This window comes from Leopardus geoffroyi, chromosome B1 (genome assembly GCF_018350155.1).
Source record: "Leopardus geoffroyi isolate Oge1 chromosome B1, O.geoffroyi_Oge1_pat1.0, whole genome shotgun sequence".
Classification (NCBI taxonomy): Eukaryota; Metazoa; Chordata; class Mammalia; order Carnivora; family Felidae; genus Leopardus; species Leopardus geoffroyi.
Genome location: NC_059327.1, coordinates 131,133,609 through 131,152,917, shown reverse-complemented (window position 1 = coordinate 131,152,917; position 19,309 = coordinate 131,133,609). Strand labels below are relative to the sequence as shown.

Below are 19,309 nucleotides of genomic sequence, written 5' to 3'. Positions count from 1 at the left end.
TTTCCTTAGTTACCTATTTCTAAGGCCAGTTCTCATGCCCACCAGAAGAGAAGGTATCTAAGAAGAGTGACCTAAAGTCTTCATCGTTACCATATCCTTAGATTCTAGAATAATAAATGCCCCTAGTAAAAACAATCATTGAATAACTATACCTCTTCTATAAAATTTTCCATGAGATCCTCTGTCAGAGCTAATCTCCCTTTGCTATGTGCCATGCTAAATGCTTTCCCCATGGATCTAGTTCAGCATAAACTGTCATAAGATTATTGGTGTAGGTGATGTCCTCTAGGAGGTTTTAAGTTCCTAAGAGCAGGGATAAAATCATATTCATCTTTATCTTCTATAGTTCTTTGCCTAACAAATAATGCCAAGAAAAAAATTAAGAGTGAATAAATATATATAAAGACACCAGTGGAGAAAACAGAAAACCAAGAGTTATTAAAAAATAAGCTGAATTAAATTGTGTAAAGTAGCAATCCCTTGGTGATTTATAGCAGAAATTAGGATTCAGATCCAAATAAAAATAGATACTAATGCCCCATAATATGATTTGTTGTATAATATGTACAAATATATATTTTTGATATTAAATGTTTATGCCAAATTTAAATTTTTAAATTTATTTTCCTTTTATATATAAGCACTTATGGTACATTAAAGCCAATATGCATGCCCATCACCTGAGGTACTCATTATAAATGCAGATTTCTAAGCTTTGATGGTTAACTACTAAATCAGAATTTTGGGAGGCTAACCAATAAGAATCTGAATTTTAAAAATAAGCTCTTAGGATTATTTGTTAGGATTAAAAGTGACTCTTTGTTTTTTACCTGCTATTGCAAAATTTATATTCATTGGCTATTAAATTTCCTTTCTCTGAGAAAAGAATTTTTCTCTGGGGAAAATTAAAATGTAATCAGCTTTTTTGAGAGATTCCACTTCTACAAAAATCTTGATCCCAGTGACTATATCATCCAAGGCAGTGAAGTGGCCTCTAGTCCTTAGCCCTAATTTCCTTGCAGAAGTCTCCCAAAGCCATTACAGAGGTCCATTCTGGATAAAAAAGGAATGCATTCATTATAAAGCATTTAACAATGGAAAAAAAAAGTGGTTTTTCAAAATTAAAAAAAATGAATGACTATAAATAATGCTTAAAGTACCTTGATTATAGAATGAAACTATAGGCCAGGTAATAATGGTAGCTAATGCTTTTTTGACAATTTACTACTTGTTATTCATCGGGCTATTTCCCATAATCTTAGGATGTAGGTACTAAGATGAGGTCCACTCTACAAACATAACTAATTTACCCCAATTCAATCCACTTATAGGAAATGGAACCAAGTATGTTAGCTCTGGAAGCCATGCTCTCCAGTACCAGGCCACATTGCCTTTCAAAGAACAGCTGGATATGTGTGGGTGTACCTTTAGGGATACATGCATACCAGCATGCTATTTGTGTTTAATCTGTCTACCAATGTTTACATTAATGATTGGAATTCCAGGCAAATGAGAAAATATTTGTATCTTCTAAACCATCAAAATTTTAGTGGGATTCATTAATAGTCTGTATCCCTTTCAGCAGTACCTTTAAAATTTAACAGGTGAGGACCTTTCTATGAATCAAACGCAAGTACAAGAGACATTGAAGAAGAAACACTTTCCCCATTTAACGTCCACTCAAAAATCTCTAGTTTCTCCTGAAGATGACTGTTAAGTCTTGCCACGTTTCCCAGAAACTGCTACCTTCTGACTTCTATTAAAGAATTTAGAAAAAGAAAACAAACTGAATACAAGGTAAGTAATTATTATAATGTTTCATTCTCCCTTCTTTCTTTCTCGACCACACCATCTGCTATAAAATCAATTAATAACAGTCTCTAAGCATCACTTATTTAGTTAATATACAAATACACAAACAAATGTGTAAGTACACATACATACCATAGACTAGAATGCCTTTTTGGAGGTGTTTAGGAGCCTATGGGATGTCTTTATTATTTAAAAATTTCATAGCACTTATGCTCATGAGGAAATTTAAAGCTGGGGAACAAAGAAAAAAGATTACTATAGATTTTTAAAATATTTTTAAACAGCTTGCCAACAATTAAATTATCTAAGAGGCGAGAGCTGTTAGACTTTGCAATTAAGTATTTGATTGGAGCCCAAGCACTTTGAAGTTTTATGTTAAATTTCAGACTTTCATTCAGTAGAACACATAATTCCAAAGGTTCATTGACAAGTAAAATATCAACCAGTTTTGCATCTATTAGCCAATTCATTTTAGAATTTCTTTGACTCACTGTTTCTATGAATCTTTATTCCTCAATTTCTCCTTTGAACCAATCTTACCGGCTTCCTAGCTCTTATATTAATTAGTTGAATAAAATCTTTGACTTGTATTCATGCTACTTTTGTCTGAAAGACATTTTTTACTGTTGAAACTATAATACAGTATAGAAAAACCATTTTCTATATTCACCCGAAGCATTGTTGAATTATTTTTTCCTCTTTTAGTTTTGATATTCTATATAATTTTAGATTACCTAAAACCTCAGAAAATGTTTTATTTATAATCTCCCCAAGTAATATAATTTGTTACCTGAATTCAATAAGTAGAATTCTTTGGAAACTTTCACACTGAAAAGTAAATATATACAAAGGTATGAACTATTTTCTAGATATCTAAGTTCTCCTCAATATAATACACTTAGTAGGAACTCAGCAAGAACATTAGATGGATTTTTAAAAACATACATCCCATGGGGTGTTTCTATAAATTATTTTTTAAATATATTTTCTCTTTCATTTCCCTTTACATTTGGAATGTATTATGTACTTTGGTGTTTTCAGAGAAAGCATGTATCTATCCTATCCCAAGCATCTTTTCTGAAGAGCACAGGTAAAAATATGCCAAAATATGAACAAGAACAATGGCAACCCATCCAATCAAGTGGGCTCAGAAGGACAAAAAAAGCCAGAGTATCTAAAGCAATGAAGGATTCTGACCACTGGGGGAGCCCCTGGGAAGTGGCTGCTCCATTTCCTTTTCCAAAAGCTTTTTATACAGAACATCAGTCTGCTCTCCTATAAAGATGAGGTCAACTCCCTTGACAGCGGCCCCTCCTCCCCCCTCCCCCATCTCTAGTCTACATACACACCCACAGAGATTAATTAACACTTGCTCCAGGAAGAACCACAGACAATAGCATCCGATATTGGAATAGTCCTTTGTGAATAAGTATAAAACTTACAAAGGAGGAGGGAGATATTCTAAGAGAAAAGCATTGGACTTTATTGCTTAAAGCCAAAGAAATTTGTATTTGTGATGAAAGTATGAAAAACATACATTTTAAAAAAAATGTTTAAATGTTTATTTTTGAGACAGAGACATGGAGAGAGAGAGTGGAGGAGGGGCAGAGAAAGAGAGAGAGAGAGAGAGGGAGACACAGAATCTGAAGCAGGCTCCAGGGTCCGAGCTGTCAGCAGAGCCTGATGTGGGGCTCGAACCCACAAACCATGAGATCATGACCTGAGTTGAAGTCAGATCAACTGGGTGACTGACTGAGCCACCCAGATGCCCCAAACATACATTTTTTTGGAAAAAAAAAAAAAAAAAAGTACACAACAATGAAATTTTGCACTGATAATCTACTGTTTTTGTGCCAATTTGGGTCTATTTCTTAAGAGGCTTATGTAAAATGAACAACAGCAGCTAAAACATTACTATTATGCCATGTGGTCAAGATCTGAGAACCTTCAATAAATGGATAGTTGTGATGCACAGACAGATATACTTATAAAGGCACAAAGACAATGGTAGTCCTTTTCACTATGATATAAAGCATTTTATATGATACGGTTATAAGTATAGTTTGTTTTTTTCAAAATATAATACAGTCAGATTTTTTTAATAACTTAAACTCAAGATTCCTTGTGTTTTGAAGAAATTTATGAAAACAAATGCTTTTGAGAACTTAGCTGAATATGAGCAATTTCAATAAGCAAATTCCCCTTTGCTTCTGAATGAGGACTTTGGAAACTGTCAGGACTTACCAGTTGCAATTTTTCTATTTATAATGTTGCTTTCTTCAAAGAAATGAAAAGTATTTTATGGACATTACTTAATAATTTCTCACAGCTTTCTAAGAAGACAAAAAATGTGCATGCAGTAACTCAATAGATAGAGAAGTTTCCTCCTAATAAATTTTATTCATGTAATAAATCCCACCTTTAACAATATTCCCCAATAAACCTTCATATTCCTAAGCTCATACATGTTCACATTTATATGAAAAGATTTTTACATTGTGAAAATGGGTATGTAAGCATTTTGTATCCAAAAATATCACCACGGTTTTGTTCCTTTTTTTAAAAAAACTTGTTTTCATACATTTTTGGTTCTATATCATAAATGACATAAATTGGGCAATGTTAATCCCCTTTGTAGAAATTTTAAATGCCTTCCCACCAGTCTATACATAAATCCTTTTTACTATAACTTATACAACCTGTGGTCATTTTTTATCTATAGCCTCTGTCCCTTTCTCTCTCAAAGCTTGTAGCTAGTCTGGCCCCTTTCATGCCATTAAAACGACCAGATTCTCCCCTTCTCAAGGCCTTCACATGTCCTGCCTTCTGTCTCGCATTTCCATCACCCCACCCCAAAATTTCATATTCTCTTTCTCTCTCTCATCACATAGTCAGCCCCTTCTCATTCTTTCCATCTCAATTTAAATGTGACCTTCCTGTATGAAGTTTCCATAAACTGGATTGTCTGAATCCAAATGGCTAATAGGCTCCTATTTTCATTATGTGCTCAAAGTATCTATTTTATGATGCTTTGTTCAAAAAAAATGATAAAAGGGAGGTAGTCTCAGGAGGATAAAAGTGCTGGTATAGAGGTGCAAAAGTGTAAATAGTAGTCTGTTAGTCTGTTGGCCAGCTTGGTTCTAGGGAGCTTAAGGAGGAAGAGAGAGAGAACCACGGCAAATGCTGAAGGCACTGTTTTGATTGAGGGCACAGGAAGCAAGGTCACTGGCCAGGGTGGCAGTGGAAGGATTCCTCCCTTAGTAACTTGGGGGCAGCAGATTTCAGCAAGCAAAGCAAAGCAGATAAAAGTGAGCAGACTTGTTCTCAAGCACAGGTGAGATACCCTTGGAGATTCCAGTACATCAGTGGGGAGCCAGAGGGGAGGCTCAGGCCCTGCAGATGGAGTTCTGCAATGGAGGGGAATCATGTCTATCCTCAGGCTGTCAGATTTGAAGTTACTTGGGTGAAGTAAGTGACGCCTGGGATAGTAACAGCCAGCGATTATCAGCAGTTGCAGATCTGTTTCTATACTAAAGCAGATAAAAGCATCCAGGAATTATCAAAAGCCACAAATCAATCCCAGTGTCTTGTCATGCACCCACACAGCACTTTTCCCTTTCCTCACAGCTACTTAATGGATACTGGCAAGCCGTCAAACAGACAAACAAAGAAGTGAGGATAAATGATGCTTTCCAAATTTAAGGTGAGTCATCAGTCAGGCTGGGTATCTCAGGGAATTTAGTCTGTTTTCTAAGTAGCTTTATTTTAGCACAGCCATAAATCTAGCTGTAATTAGTCACTAAGTCCAATGACTCAATACATTTAAGCATTTCATTTGATTCTCAACCATGAAAAATTGCAACTGATTTGACAATACTGATATGCTCTCACTGGCATGCATATGCTGCTGTCAGCACAACATGTGCTACCAGTATCTTTTTCTCTCTTGTGATATTGATGAACTATCATGAACCATCTTCTATCTCTCCTACTTCCCTATGGATCTAGTAGGATGCATTGGAGAGGAAAGTGATGATAGTAGAGTTTATGGCCATGGCTAGATTCCACCCCTCCCCCACCACAGATGAAACAAATAAGTTTATGTGGAAACTGCACAGAGCATGGAAATTTTTTGTTGTTTTTTAGGGTTAGCTACTTGAAATATTACCTTAGTTAATGAAGTAATTCTACATTCTGTAACTGATAAAGATTATTTTTAACTAAGCTATAATGGGCAAATTGCTTTTCTCATCACTAGAATTACCATTTTAAACAAAGAAGTAAACATTTACTTTTTAATCTCGAAACAAGTTAAACTATATGATACTTTATATTAAATCACATGTAACACGTTTTAAAAGTAATAGTAAATGTTTGCAAACCTTTTAAAAACTGTATTTGATACCTTGTGGATATTCTTGCACATGTTCCAAGATTTTCATTTCTCCAAGGATTTTTATTCACCCACAGAATCAAAATATCAAGGATTAATAAGGTTTCATCAAATGCTAATGAAACATCTAAGTTTTTTTTTATTATTAATTAACTTGTAAAGGACATAATAATGACATTCAAAGGAGGAGGCATCGTCTGTGGACTGTTCCATTTGCAGAGTTCAAGAAAACTATTAAAACATTTATAGCACTGAGGCTCAGATGGGTTCGTGTGCTCACTTGTGTGGCCATGTTGTATAACAGTGGGGGGTTTAAAGTGATAAAGTTCAGCCATCCGTTTCGTCTCCAATTGGGGCTCAGGCAACTGTCCTCTATTGTTTGATAAAAATTTTTTTTTAAATGCACTGTTTGTAGACCCACATTTAAAAACATTGAGTAGAACTAAAAAGTCACATATTTTGACAGTAAAAAGTATATCTTTTAGAAATATACAAATGTAAAGTAAATTATTGGAAGATTTTAAAGGTTCGTTCTAAACATAATTATCATAAAATGCAAATATAACTCAGAATATATTTGTTGTTATATTTTTGTTTCATCAGCTCCACTAAGGAAGGCAAATATGTGAATTCTTTGTATACAACAAACCCCAAACAAACAAGAAACAAACAAATAAAAAAAACTTCCACAAAGTATAGCCTATATGACCACTGGGTAAGACTCTTTATGATTATTAGCATGGGAAAAGTATAAACACTTAGATACCTTTCATAACTTTAAATTAGTAAATATATTTAACAAATGAGAAATCTTATTTAACCAATAGTTTTTGGGATCTTCATTACATATATAACCCCAAAACATGCAATGTTAATGTGTCCTGAAAATAACAGCTTTAAAAGAACTTCAGCTTAAATATTCTCCTACATTGCTTTGTGAAACTTAAGACAAAATTTGGTCTTTCAGAATTCCTAACAAAAGGGGATGGAAAAGAAGTGTTTAGAGAAAGTTGAAAGATGACCTTTGTCATATATTCCTTACATTGTAGAAGAGTAAATGGTGGTTTTCTAGGGAGCCTGCGAAATTGCTCAAATTAAATGTTTGGACATAAATGTGGAATGCAGAGTTATATTCTTCAATTATTTCAAAAGCAATTTAAAAGACATTTAAAAAAATTATCCAAGTCTAAATAAATGTTATAGGAATCCTAGACTTATAAGAATAATACAGTTTAAAAGGCCTAGATAATATACAATATAAAAATAAGTGTTTATAAATAAGGCATTTATTTTCATTTTAAGTACAGTTGTCTAGGCTTTTAAAAACCCTTCTCTCTTTAACTGGTTTTATTTTGATATTCAGCAAATGGATGAGCAGCAAAAAATTAAGTGGAATAGTTGGAAAAGGCCATAAAATTCAGCATCTGATAATGTAAACAGTAATAATAGGAGATAGAAATTTTATTAGTTATTTGGGCTTATAAACAGCCTAATGTTCTAATAGTAAACATATGGTTTATTTAACTAATTGCAGCTGTCATTCTTAGAGGCGATTAGCACCTGAAAATAGTTAATTACACCCAAATAAAGGGTGAGTTTGTATAGATATTGGTCCTTATTGCTAGCCATTTATTCAATAATAGCTTTTAGGCACCAGTTACAAAGATAGCCAGAAATATAAATTCTGTGTATATAAAAAGAGAACCAGCCATTTAATAAAATCAGGTACACAATGCCCCCCAAAATATTTTTTATCTGGAGGCTAAGGCAATCTGGACTGGACAAATGTATTTCTTGTTGGAACCGCCTCAGTCTATAGTTTCAAACACCTCCCACACATTTACACTGGAAGTTTTGTTTATTACCTCTTTTCACCCCTAGTGTTGTAAGCACAGTATGTATACTTGCAGAAGTATCTCTACATGAGACATTTTTGATGGAATGAGAAAGATTAAAATATAGATGTTTATTTCAGAGATGCTGAAATGAAATATAAACATTCTGTGACTATAAGGAATATGTGCATAATGCAATGTATCAGGAAAGAACAAGGATATCTTTAAAAACAATAGGTATGTGTTCTGAGAAGTTGGAATTCACTGTTCTAGGTCACTTTTTAAGGTGTGCTTGACTCACTGACAGCTTTGGCATGAAATCACCTTTAAAACAATCTCTGTTTGAATGCAATGAATCCTGATATGGATTTTTTTGGAGCTGACCATGTTACCTATTCTAGGCAAACTACTTACAGCAGGAAAAGAAGATTTGAAATTTGGGTGCTAGGGGGTTGCTATGGATAGTTACTCTGAACAGTTCAGTTAAAAATTGAATTTGTCAGTTCTATTATTAAATATTATAAAGCATGAGATAAAAACATTGGGTAATTTTAAAACTACAATAAAACTTATTTCGGAAGACTGCTAATTTCCTAATATGTGCATTGTTTTCAGTATCATTGATACCATAAACTTTGCCTGTGTGAGCAGCAGATGATGAGCAGATAGCCTGTGTAATATTATCAAATCACACAGTCAGAAATCAAAGTCTTTTTCTCCCACTTTATAAGCTATTTGGGAAGAAAGGGTATGGGTGTATGCATGTGTGTGTGTAACTGAGAGCCAGAGATTAACTTGTAAGCCATCATCTGATGCAAAAACAGACATTTAGTAAGTCATCTATGAAGAGATGTTTCAATAACAGCTAAGCATTCATATAAATCTTCAGAGACCCAAATGCTCTCATGTGTGACAGAACACACATCTTAACTGTCAGAACTCCTATTTTAAAAGATCACATTTGGCAAATGGCTCTAGTATTTGGAGTTCTGTTCAGTGACAGATTTGTTTTCAATGTGATTAACATTACCTGAGGACTAAAATGACCTTCACTTAAAATCCCTTTTACATTTTGTCCATGTGAACCCTACCAGGGATGGTGGTCTTTGGCTGTACTTTAAGGATGATTAAAACATTCTAAGATGGTTATGAAAGAGAGGTCTTCAAAGACAAGAAAATAACCGATGATCAATGCTATTCTGTGCACTATATGGGAGCACAAAAATTTATCCCAAAGAATATAATCTAGCCATCAGTGTTCAAGTGGATTCAGCGTTAAGTGAGCAAAGCATGAAACAGATTTGTGGTGAAAAACAGCGATGCTCAATTGCCTAGTCTAATGTTCTCACTCATATCCCTTCCATCATCGAATTTGTTTGACATCTAGTCTTTTTTATGATGCAGTATGTGGAAAAAAAAGCCCTTATTACAGAAGTTTTAAACATATGTTACATATTAATCGTGCTTGTATAATCACAAACAAGCAGGCAAACGCTTCACTGGGCTACATCAGCTTCTTTGCCTAACTTCCACATTGGTTTTGTGAATTTTGGAACAACATACATCGGGAATGGCTCCCTCTATTTAGGGCCCCAGGAAATAAATAAGGGCCCCAGCTGATTTAAATGGGACTTTTTATATATTCTCACAGGGTAAGAGAATCTAACCAATCATCCATCTTTTGAGGAATCCATTTAGAAACACGTATAGAAAAAAAGCATGCTATCTACTTTGGCATTCTTATTTATGAGAAAAAAAAAAAAAAGACAAAGCTTACATGCACACAGAGGAAACAATCCGAATTACAGACACATTTATTAATAAGTTTCCTGACTTACGACTGAATTGTACTCTTTTAAAAAGTGTATTTGTTGTTGTTTGCTTGTTTTTTATTTTAGAGAGAATATGCATGACTTGGGGAGAGGGGCAAAGGGAGAGAGAGAAATCTTAAGCAGGCTCCACACATAGAGTGGAACCCCATGTAGGGAAGAGTCTCAGGACCACAAGATCATGACCTGAGCCAAAATCAAGAGTTGGATGCTTAACCCACTGAGCCACCCCAAAAGTGTTGTTTTCTAAGTGTTTTTATTTATAATGCGGCCCCTTTCTCTACAATAGGTTATTTTTATACATGCATACTATCATCATTTTCATTATATATAGTTAACACAGATATCCCATTTAATTTACCCTTTTAACCCTATTTTACATATTTGCTGATATTTTAGTATAATTATATTTGATACTATTAACAGAACATGAAAATACAAACTACTACCATTAGGAAGGAAATGGTTAAGATCTTAATCTCTTTTATGCCAAGGATGATAGTGGTTTGTGGAGAACCACAGCTTTTTAAACTTGACTTTGACCTGTGCCAGCTGCAATTTCAGAAGAAAACCATTTGAAGGGAAGAGATGGCAAATCAATGGGTCAGTTGTCTGGTGGATTATTCTTCTTCATGCCACTTTATCTGTTAAGTGTTGCCTTTCCCCATGAAACCATAATAATAAACACCATGAACCTGGGTAGGCACAGCCAGTCACTATCCTACGGTCCACTTGGTAGGAGTTATATGCATGAGGACTAAACGGGGTATGTGAACAGTATGGTCCCACTCTGGGATTCAGAGTGGATATGTGTCTGAATATAGTCTGGAACAAAAGGAAAGTATTAGACTCGTTCCTAAAATGACATCTATTATTTAGGAACTAGGTCAAGAAAGCCTATAATTACATATCTACTATATTTACATGGTGCTCCTTCATCAGAGAGCTCTTCTAGAAAACAGATGACAGTGCATAAAAATAAATTCTATTTCTTTCTCAACCCCAAAGTACATAGAACTTGACATGGGATATTTTCTAGCTAAAAAGCACTTATATAATGTAGCGTCAGCTTTAATTTCTCAAACATCCATTTTCTGCTACAATAAATTGATAAAGCCATTTATATTTCATTCACATTTGTTATATCTTAGTCTTTGTTTTTCATTTAGATAAACAGGCTTTTATACTCTAGACAATATAGGAAATCCCAAAGCTCAGAAAAATCACTAATGAGGATGGAAGGAATTAACCATTATGGAAGCTGAAGCATGTAGCCAGTACACAACATCACTTTGTGTTCATGTAACAAGGTCATCAGCGTAGCAGCTATTCAGTGAGCTTGATTTTTTAGTATTACATCCTAAATCTGAAACATCTACTCTTAGTAAAGGTGGTAACTTGGGGCGCCTGGGTGGCTCAGTTGGTTAAGCAACCAACTTCGGCTTGGGTCATGATCTTGCAGTTTGTGAGTTTGAGCCCCGCGTCGGGCTGTGTGTTGACAGCTCAGAGCCTGGAGCCTACTTCAGATTCTGTGTTTCCCCTCTCTCTACCCCTCCCCTGCTCTCGCTCTGTGTCTATCTCTCAATAATAAATAAACGTTAAAAAAATTTTTTTTTAGTAAAGGTGTTAACTTTATGCCATGCAAAAAAAAAAAAAAAAAAACCAAACCAAAAAACTAGTGCTCAAATGTCATTTTTTAAAATTAATTAACCCTTTGTCCTTCCTCAGACCTTTTATTTGTCAATATCTTCATTAATATTTCAAAGATTAACCTCCATAACAGTGTAAATGCTAGGCTAAATACAACGCCTTATACATTGTAGGCATTCAATAAGTTCATTCAGTAAATAAGTGAAGGTTGGACGAAAAATATCATGAAATTTAAAATGGGTTTAGATATCACCTCTAAATTAGCTGAATTATGCAGGATTAGAACATTGATATATTTTCACTACTAAATTTAATATTATTCACTAAGGGAATGTGGTATTGGATAGTTATATAATTGATAGAATTATTGGTAGCTTCTAATATACCCACAGATCATGATTTTTCCCAACATCTAACTTTCAAAATATAAATTCTATAACATTTAAAGCTATAACATTTTTGATTAGCCTTTTCAGTAACTGCAGATCAATATTTTTTCCCATGAGTAAAAGCTTATTTATATGTACAATGAAATTTAGTACTTTATAAATCATTTGTAGTAATCCTATAAGAAATCTGTAAGAGTGAAATTATGATTATAAAAATAAGTGGATTCTAACAAATAAAAACATCTTTCAGTAAAGTTTATGGATACCAAAAGGCATTCAACTTTTAAAAACCCCACTATATAAAATCAAATGGAAAATAGTAACAGGGCCAAAGCTAGTAATATAATTGCTACCTAACTATAAACTAATTTAATAGTTATGCTGAAATCAGTATGTTCACTCTTTTAACCTCAGAGAAAGAATATACACACCTTACTATGCAGAACTATCTTCAATGGGATCGCACCATTGAGGAAAATAGAAAATGGAAAGCTATAAGAGTTCTTATTTATTTCTAGTCCCAACAGATAATATTTCATTGATATTGGATTTCCATATACATTCAGGTAGAATATTAACGTTTCTTGCTTCTCAGTTTTACTAACTGTAAAATTGCACAAATTATTTTCAGTAGTATCCAGAGATACTGTACTGTTAATTGGCATCATTAACATTTTGGAATTATGATTTTAAATATACTAGCTGAAGGCATGATTGGACGTTGGTAAGTCATGTACTTGATCTCTGAAGAGATGGAATTCATCTCTTAAAAGGTTTTTATCCTCATGTTACCTGTCACAAATTTGGAACTCATTTTCTTTTAATTTGCAAACTTTATTTTCATATTGGAAACAAGCTATAATTTTAGTAAGTAGAAGACAATTTGAAATGCAATGTTATCCATACTTGCCTCTTATCCTCTGGGTTTCTTATAGAATCGTTTTTAGGGATAAGAATTATCTGGAAACCAGATGCTACAATTGCCCTAATTTTTAAGTCCCAAATTTCTTATTTCCATTTTGGCAAAAGAGGCCAAAAAGACATGATGGCCTTTTTGATCTGTCTTTCCCCAACACTAGTTCGGCAAGACCAGTGGCTTCATTCTTTCTGCTATTGTGGGTTCACACTTTGGTGTCCTTATTTATTCTGCCATCACTACCTTTGATTATCCCGAAGCGAATTCTTTCCAGGTCATTCTGTCATTAACCTTCGTTTTATAGCCATAGATCTACACCCAGCAAACTATTTTAAGCACGAATCAATAATCTTCTCATTATAATAACCACTACCATTAAATCTGTCATTGTTATGCTAAACACTTATTCAACACTTAACACATGTACTGTGCTCAAAGCTTTATGAAAGAAATTGAGGCACGTAAAAATTAAAGCATCTTGTGGTGCCTGGGTGGCTCAGCTGGTTGAGAGTCTGACTCTGGATTTCGTCTTGGGTCTTGTGAGTTACTTCAGTTTTCTGAGTTTGAGCCCCTACTAGGGCTCTGTGCTGTCAGTCTCCTTCTCTTTGCCCCTCCCCCACCCCGCACTCTCTCTGTCTCTCTCAAAATAAATAAATAAGACTTAAAAAAAAAAAAAGGAAAAGATTAAAGCATCTTACCCAATGTCTCATAGTTGGCAAATGGTATGTGAAAGGTAAAGAGCAAGCTTTCACCCATTATACTATAAGGCTTCCTGCGGTACCAATGTAAAAATTTCATTGCATCATCTTTTGGGATCTTCAGCTTCAAATTTATTTAAAATGCAGTCATGACTAGGTCTGCATTGTCATTAGAAGTCAATTGCTAGAAAATTAATGTGAAGAAAACAAAGCTAGGTCATAGAGTATCTGGATGCCTTAAAAAGACGTCTGGACTTTATTGTGTGTGTGTGTGTGGTAAGTAATTATGGAAGTGTTGTAGCTGGGATTATGCACAATTGCATTTTCAGACACCTCTAGGTAGAGACTAGGGGAGAGATGAGGAGGTCTGAACTACATGAATGTTGATAAGCTTGGGAGGAAAAATGGAATCAAAAAATATTTGGAAAGTGAAATTTCTAGGCCCCCATGATCAACTGGATGGAGGGATGAGGGAGACTTTGATGGCTACACCTCCAACACTTGGGCCATCACAGTCTCTGCACTACAAAGTGGCTTGCCCTAATTCCACTCTCTGCCTGGACTGAGCCCTCTGCATGGCTGCTCCCCTAAGCAATAGAACTATTTTCCAATTACCCAACACATCTGGATTATAGAAATGAGAGAAAGAAAATGAAGTCTGAGGATGCTGAGCTGTGACTAAACAGGTAGGTTTCAGGTTTGCCTGTGTATTGGTATATATTTCAGCCACTGACAGACTTCTTTTAAATAGGATTTAAATGGTTCCTTACATTTCTAAGTAAAACTCCACTTTGCACTGAAGCAACATTAGAGCACCACAGATGCTTACCAAATTTAGATAACTAATTATCATGGCTATGCTTCTATAACTTAAAGGGATTTATAGCTTATTAAAACATGTACACACAAATCCTATATAATTAAAATTATGCGATCTGCAAGACACTTAGCTATTTGCAGAAATAAAATAGGCATCATAACTCTACCTTACCACTTCAGCAGAAGACCTGATTTTAAAATATGTCTTTTTAGATTTACATAGGAAATCCTGTGATAAGCCACCATTCTTCACACCAGGCAGCCCAGGTTAGAAGGCTCTGGAGTCCCGTAATGCTCAACTAGGTTAATACTCAACTAGGTCAAGACTCAACTAAGACAATATCAAGGAATCAGGTAAAAAGCAAAATGGGGCACAATGCATTAATATAAGAAAATCCCCCCAAAATTATGTACATGAATATATTTGTCCAGATACAAACAAAAATTTCTGAATAGTACACCATAAACACTAGTTTCATTAGGATGAAATATACATTTTCAATAAAAAAATATGGCTTGTTTAAAACATGGTTTTGATAGAAGACAGATTTTCATTTTTTTACTTCGTATGTTTATGGTTTGAAGAGTGGGACAGCAGAAGACAACAATATAAGAAAAGGCAGATCAAGTCAAGGACTTGGCCCATAGTAGGCACTTGTTGAATAGCTGGTAAATAAAGAACGAAAGTCAAGTTAGTAGCAATTGGGGCTTTTATGCAAGTGACACACAAATCGACTTGGTGACGTGTTGACCTAACTTATGACTTTGACTCTGGTTCCTGACTTTGAATATTTTATTCCCAGAAACTACAGACCCATATAGTAAAAATATACTACACACAGAATTCCCTGGACTTAAAAATATATCTAAGGGTGCCTAGGTGGCTCAGTCAGTTAAATGTCTAACTCTTGATTTTGGCTCAGGTCGTGATTTTGTGGTTCATGGGATCGAGCCCCACATCAGGCTCTGCTCTGACAATGCAGAGCTTGCTTGGGATTTTCTCTCTCTCTCTCTCTCTCTCTCTCTCTCTCTCTCCCTCAATCTCTCTCTCTCTCCCTCCCTCACCCTCTCTCCCTACCCCGCTTGTGTGCTATCCCTCTCTCAAAATAAATAAACTTATAAACTTATCTATCTATCTATCTATATATATATAATTACATACATATATATAATCACACACACACTATATATATAGTGGGCTGGATCAGACTCTGGGGCTACACGGAAGGAGGGTGTCTACTTCCTTTAGGAAACTTTTTGCAGTAGGGCACCTAGTGGCTCAGTCGGTTAAGTGTCTGACTCCTGATCTCAGCTCAGGTCATGATCTCATGGTTTGTGGGATTGAGCCTCACGAGGGATTCTGCACTGACAATGCGGATGGAAACTGCTTGAGATTCTCTCTCTCCCTCTCTCTGTCCCTACCCTGCTTGTGTACTCTCTCTCAAAATAAATAAACTTTTTAAAAAGCAGATAAAGATTTAGGAAATTTTTTGCAGACAATGAAAACTCTACCTTGTCCCATCAAAGCTTCTGTATCTCAGGATGGAGGCAAGAAGGCTGACATTGAAACGTAAGAACTCAGATATGCCCTTTCATCAGAAGCTGAAGTGGAATGGTCTTATCCTAAAAACACATGCCAATCTCTCTTAAACAGACCCATAATTGTTTCCAAATCTGTCACTTAGGAGAATTTTAGAAACATAACTTTGATAATCCCACGCTCCATTTCCAGAGTATAATAAAATCCAACATGCATTGGGTGCTCACTATGTACGAGACATATTTCTAAACAGTTAACAGCTTTTTGTTTGAGGTGAGTATTCCTATTGTTCTTCTTTGGGAAGAGTTGAGAGAGAGGCAAAGTGACTTGCCCAAGATGGCATAGTTGGGAAGTGGGAAAGCAAAACTCTAACATCAACACCAACCCAGAGACCACTGTTCTAACATGTTTGCTATCTGCCATCTAAGAAATTAAAGCAAATTAAAAGTATGCCATGTCCTATTAATCTAAAACAGGCAGAAGAGATCTCAGAAAAAAATTTGCAGTATTTGACAGAACATTTTAAGTAGTTATGGAACATAGTTTGTTTAAACAAAGTGGTCTTTTTATGTACTTTTCATGAGAAATTTTAAGTGTGTTTTGGTTGTTATTTTCCTAAGTCTGTGACTGAAGGGCCTTTGTTTACTGGAATACTTCACATACTTCTTTCCTCTGTTGTAGGGCATTTCTTTCTCTTCAGATACCACAGGCCTAATGATATCTATGTATCGAGTTTCATTTTTTGTTATGTTCTGCCATTGTGAAACAGCATAAGAGATAGACATATCTGTAACCATGCCCGTGCATATATATACAAATAAGTTCTTGTTACATAATATAAAAATATGCTATGCTTCTTAATCTATAAACTAAATAAAACCACCGTTTGAAGATAAAGCTTAGTAAGTAGATACAATGGTGCCTCTAAGTTTATGACTTGCCTTTTAATATTTGGGTTGCAAATAAATTTGAGAGCTAATGTGGTGAGTATGATGGTTAAAAAGTATGAGATTTGGAGTTGGATATTTCTGAATTCTAATTAGTAAGTCTTTGAACAAAGGCAACTTGCTTAATTTCTCAAAATGCCTACATCCTATGTTATTGTGAAAATTAAATGAGATAATACATATAAAGGCCATAACCCAATGCCTGGTACATATTACGTGCCCAATGTAAGTCAGTGATTATAATAATTTGCTACCAAGTCATAGTAAACAAAGTAGTTTAAAATACTGTTTCTTTGATTCAATGACCCACAATTTTCCATATTTTCCTGGTTTCTAATATTGGGATACATTTCTAAAATTATTACATATAGTCTCCTCTCTGCCTGTCTCCCCAAGTTCTTCTAAAAGTATTATTAAATTAATAGTGTATCCTAGGAGTAGGTGTTAGATTCAAGACACATGGAAATAGTATAGTACTGCATGTTTGTAGTTAGATTTGTAGTTAATAAAAGTATTATTAAATTAATAGTGTATCCTAGGAGTAGGTGTTAGATTCAAGACACACGGAAATAGTATAGTGCTGCATGTGCCCTTTGATGTGGAAATCAAAGGGCAATTAAGCAGGAAATGAGGAGATATTACTTTTTGCTTTGAAGATGAACCCTCCAAAGGTTCTCTTTATCTTTTTACATCTCCTCCAACAGTGCTAATTCTGTCCCTTGTATATATCCTTATTCAATTCATCAGCACATATCTGCTCTATGACCAACACAATGCTAGATGTTAGAGATTCTGGAAAGAATGAGATGCTAGCACCTACAGGATCTCAAAATAATATGAAAGAAGAATTTGCTTGAGGAATTATTACTGCATGTTTGAGTATAATTAAAGTGCCTCGTCACTAGTAGATGACAAATTTATGATTTTGGTAGTCATGTGGTACCTTCAGTCTTGAAGATACTAAAGGTGTTTCTCACTCAAATGTGGTGATGTTGTTAATTCCTTAGATGAAAGGGGTACTGCTCCCAGTCAAAATAAAGTGAAAATTAAAAATGAGTGCAAATCTATTTTTGAAAGTGAGGAGAATTTATTGTAATTCATTTAATTCTTTATAGATCTCCACTTTTAAATTATCTCTGATTCTGTATTAATTATTCCTAAATGTATAAATTATATTCAAGGTGGTTACAATTGATTAAGCAAGAGAAGATTAAGAAACACAAAACAAAAGGCATTATTTGAGTACAGAAGGAGATTTTTCTCCATGAACTGGCATTCTGTTTCTATTTTACCTTAATCTGAAATATGTACTTTGTCATTACCAGTATTTCCACAGGATAAGATTGAGGTCACAAGCATTTACTGAAAGACTTAAGCAAAAATGAGCAGCAATATTAAGAAAGAAATAAGGTAAACAAATAGATGGCTACAAGAGTGGCCTTATTAAAGTCTTCAGTCTGTTGGAAATACTTGATATTTACACAGAGAGCAATTGCTTTGTATAATTATTTGTATAAACTGAGACTAAAAAGGCATAACTATAAATGTATATCTATAAACTGATAAAAAAGTTTAGATGTGTTTGATGCTTCTCTTTTATTTTTCACATATATATGTGAAATATATATATATGTATATATATATATATATATACGTGTATATACGTATACACACACACACACACACACACACACACACACAAACTTGCTCAATTGTAAGCATCCTGAATCTATGCTCAGAGACACAGAAACTCATCCTCAAGATTAAAGACTTGTTTTTATCTGGGTGGAGTCACAGAGTTGCCTTGGTAACAGTTACTATCACTAAATTAAGTGTTAACAATGGAAAATTTAAAAAATACAGATGCTAAAGTGGGGCAGCATAGGGAAAGAACATTTTAAGTCTCCCCCCACATCTATTTTATACTGCAAGATACTTTGAGCAATTTTTGAGTGTTTAAAATATTTACATATACAGGGTGCTTCTTATGGAAGTAATCACCTTAAAAATTATGAAATGTAAAGAAAATCAGAATGGTAAAGGATTAAAAAGCAAAAGACACTGAATCTGAAAAACATGAAGGGTCACATAGAAGTGGCATTCTGCCTCTTGCTCCTTGTAAATTCTGTAACCAGAACCAGAACATTTCTGGCATTTGGTCTGGAATCATTTTGAAGGGTAAGGCTGATTCTGTGATACTAAGCACAGACAATTTGGCATTTGGCTCCAAAAATATGCTCAGGATTTGTTACTTCTTCCCTCAGCAACAGGCTCCCAGCCAAATAATTTTTAACCAAATCTCAGAGCCCAATTTTGCTTTAGTTACTGAGATCCTATTTCAAGTTGTTATCAAGATAAGGGGAGAGAGAAATACTGATACTTGTGAGATCCCAGGACAAACTGAATCCATACAATTTCTTTTTCTGCATTAAAAATAAAAAGAGGCAAGAAAGTGTGATATTTTCAAAACACTTAATTTTT

General features: G+C 34.6%; 1 protein-coding gene and 1 long non-coding RNA gene across 6 annotated transcripts in view; one reads left to right on the top strand and one right to left on the bottom strand.

Moving 5' to 3' along the window:
* Positions 1-19,309, bottom strand: part of SNCA (synuclein alpha) — a 156,752-nt gene that overhangs the window by 51,670 nt on the left and 85,773 nt on the right. The window lies entirely within an intron of this gene.
* LOC123595359 lies at positions 4,543-18,282 on the top strand. Of its 2 annotated transcripts, none has more exons than XR_006711144.1 (4): positions 4,543-5,515; positions 14,555-14,695; positions 15,838-15,911; positions 18,154-18,282. It is a non-coding gene; the product is annotated as an uncharacterized LOC123595359 (long non-coding RNA). The 2 variants fall into 2 exon arrangements; XR_006711145.1 differs by lacking the exon at positions 4,543-5,515 and adding an exon at positions 8,180-8,277.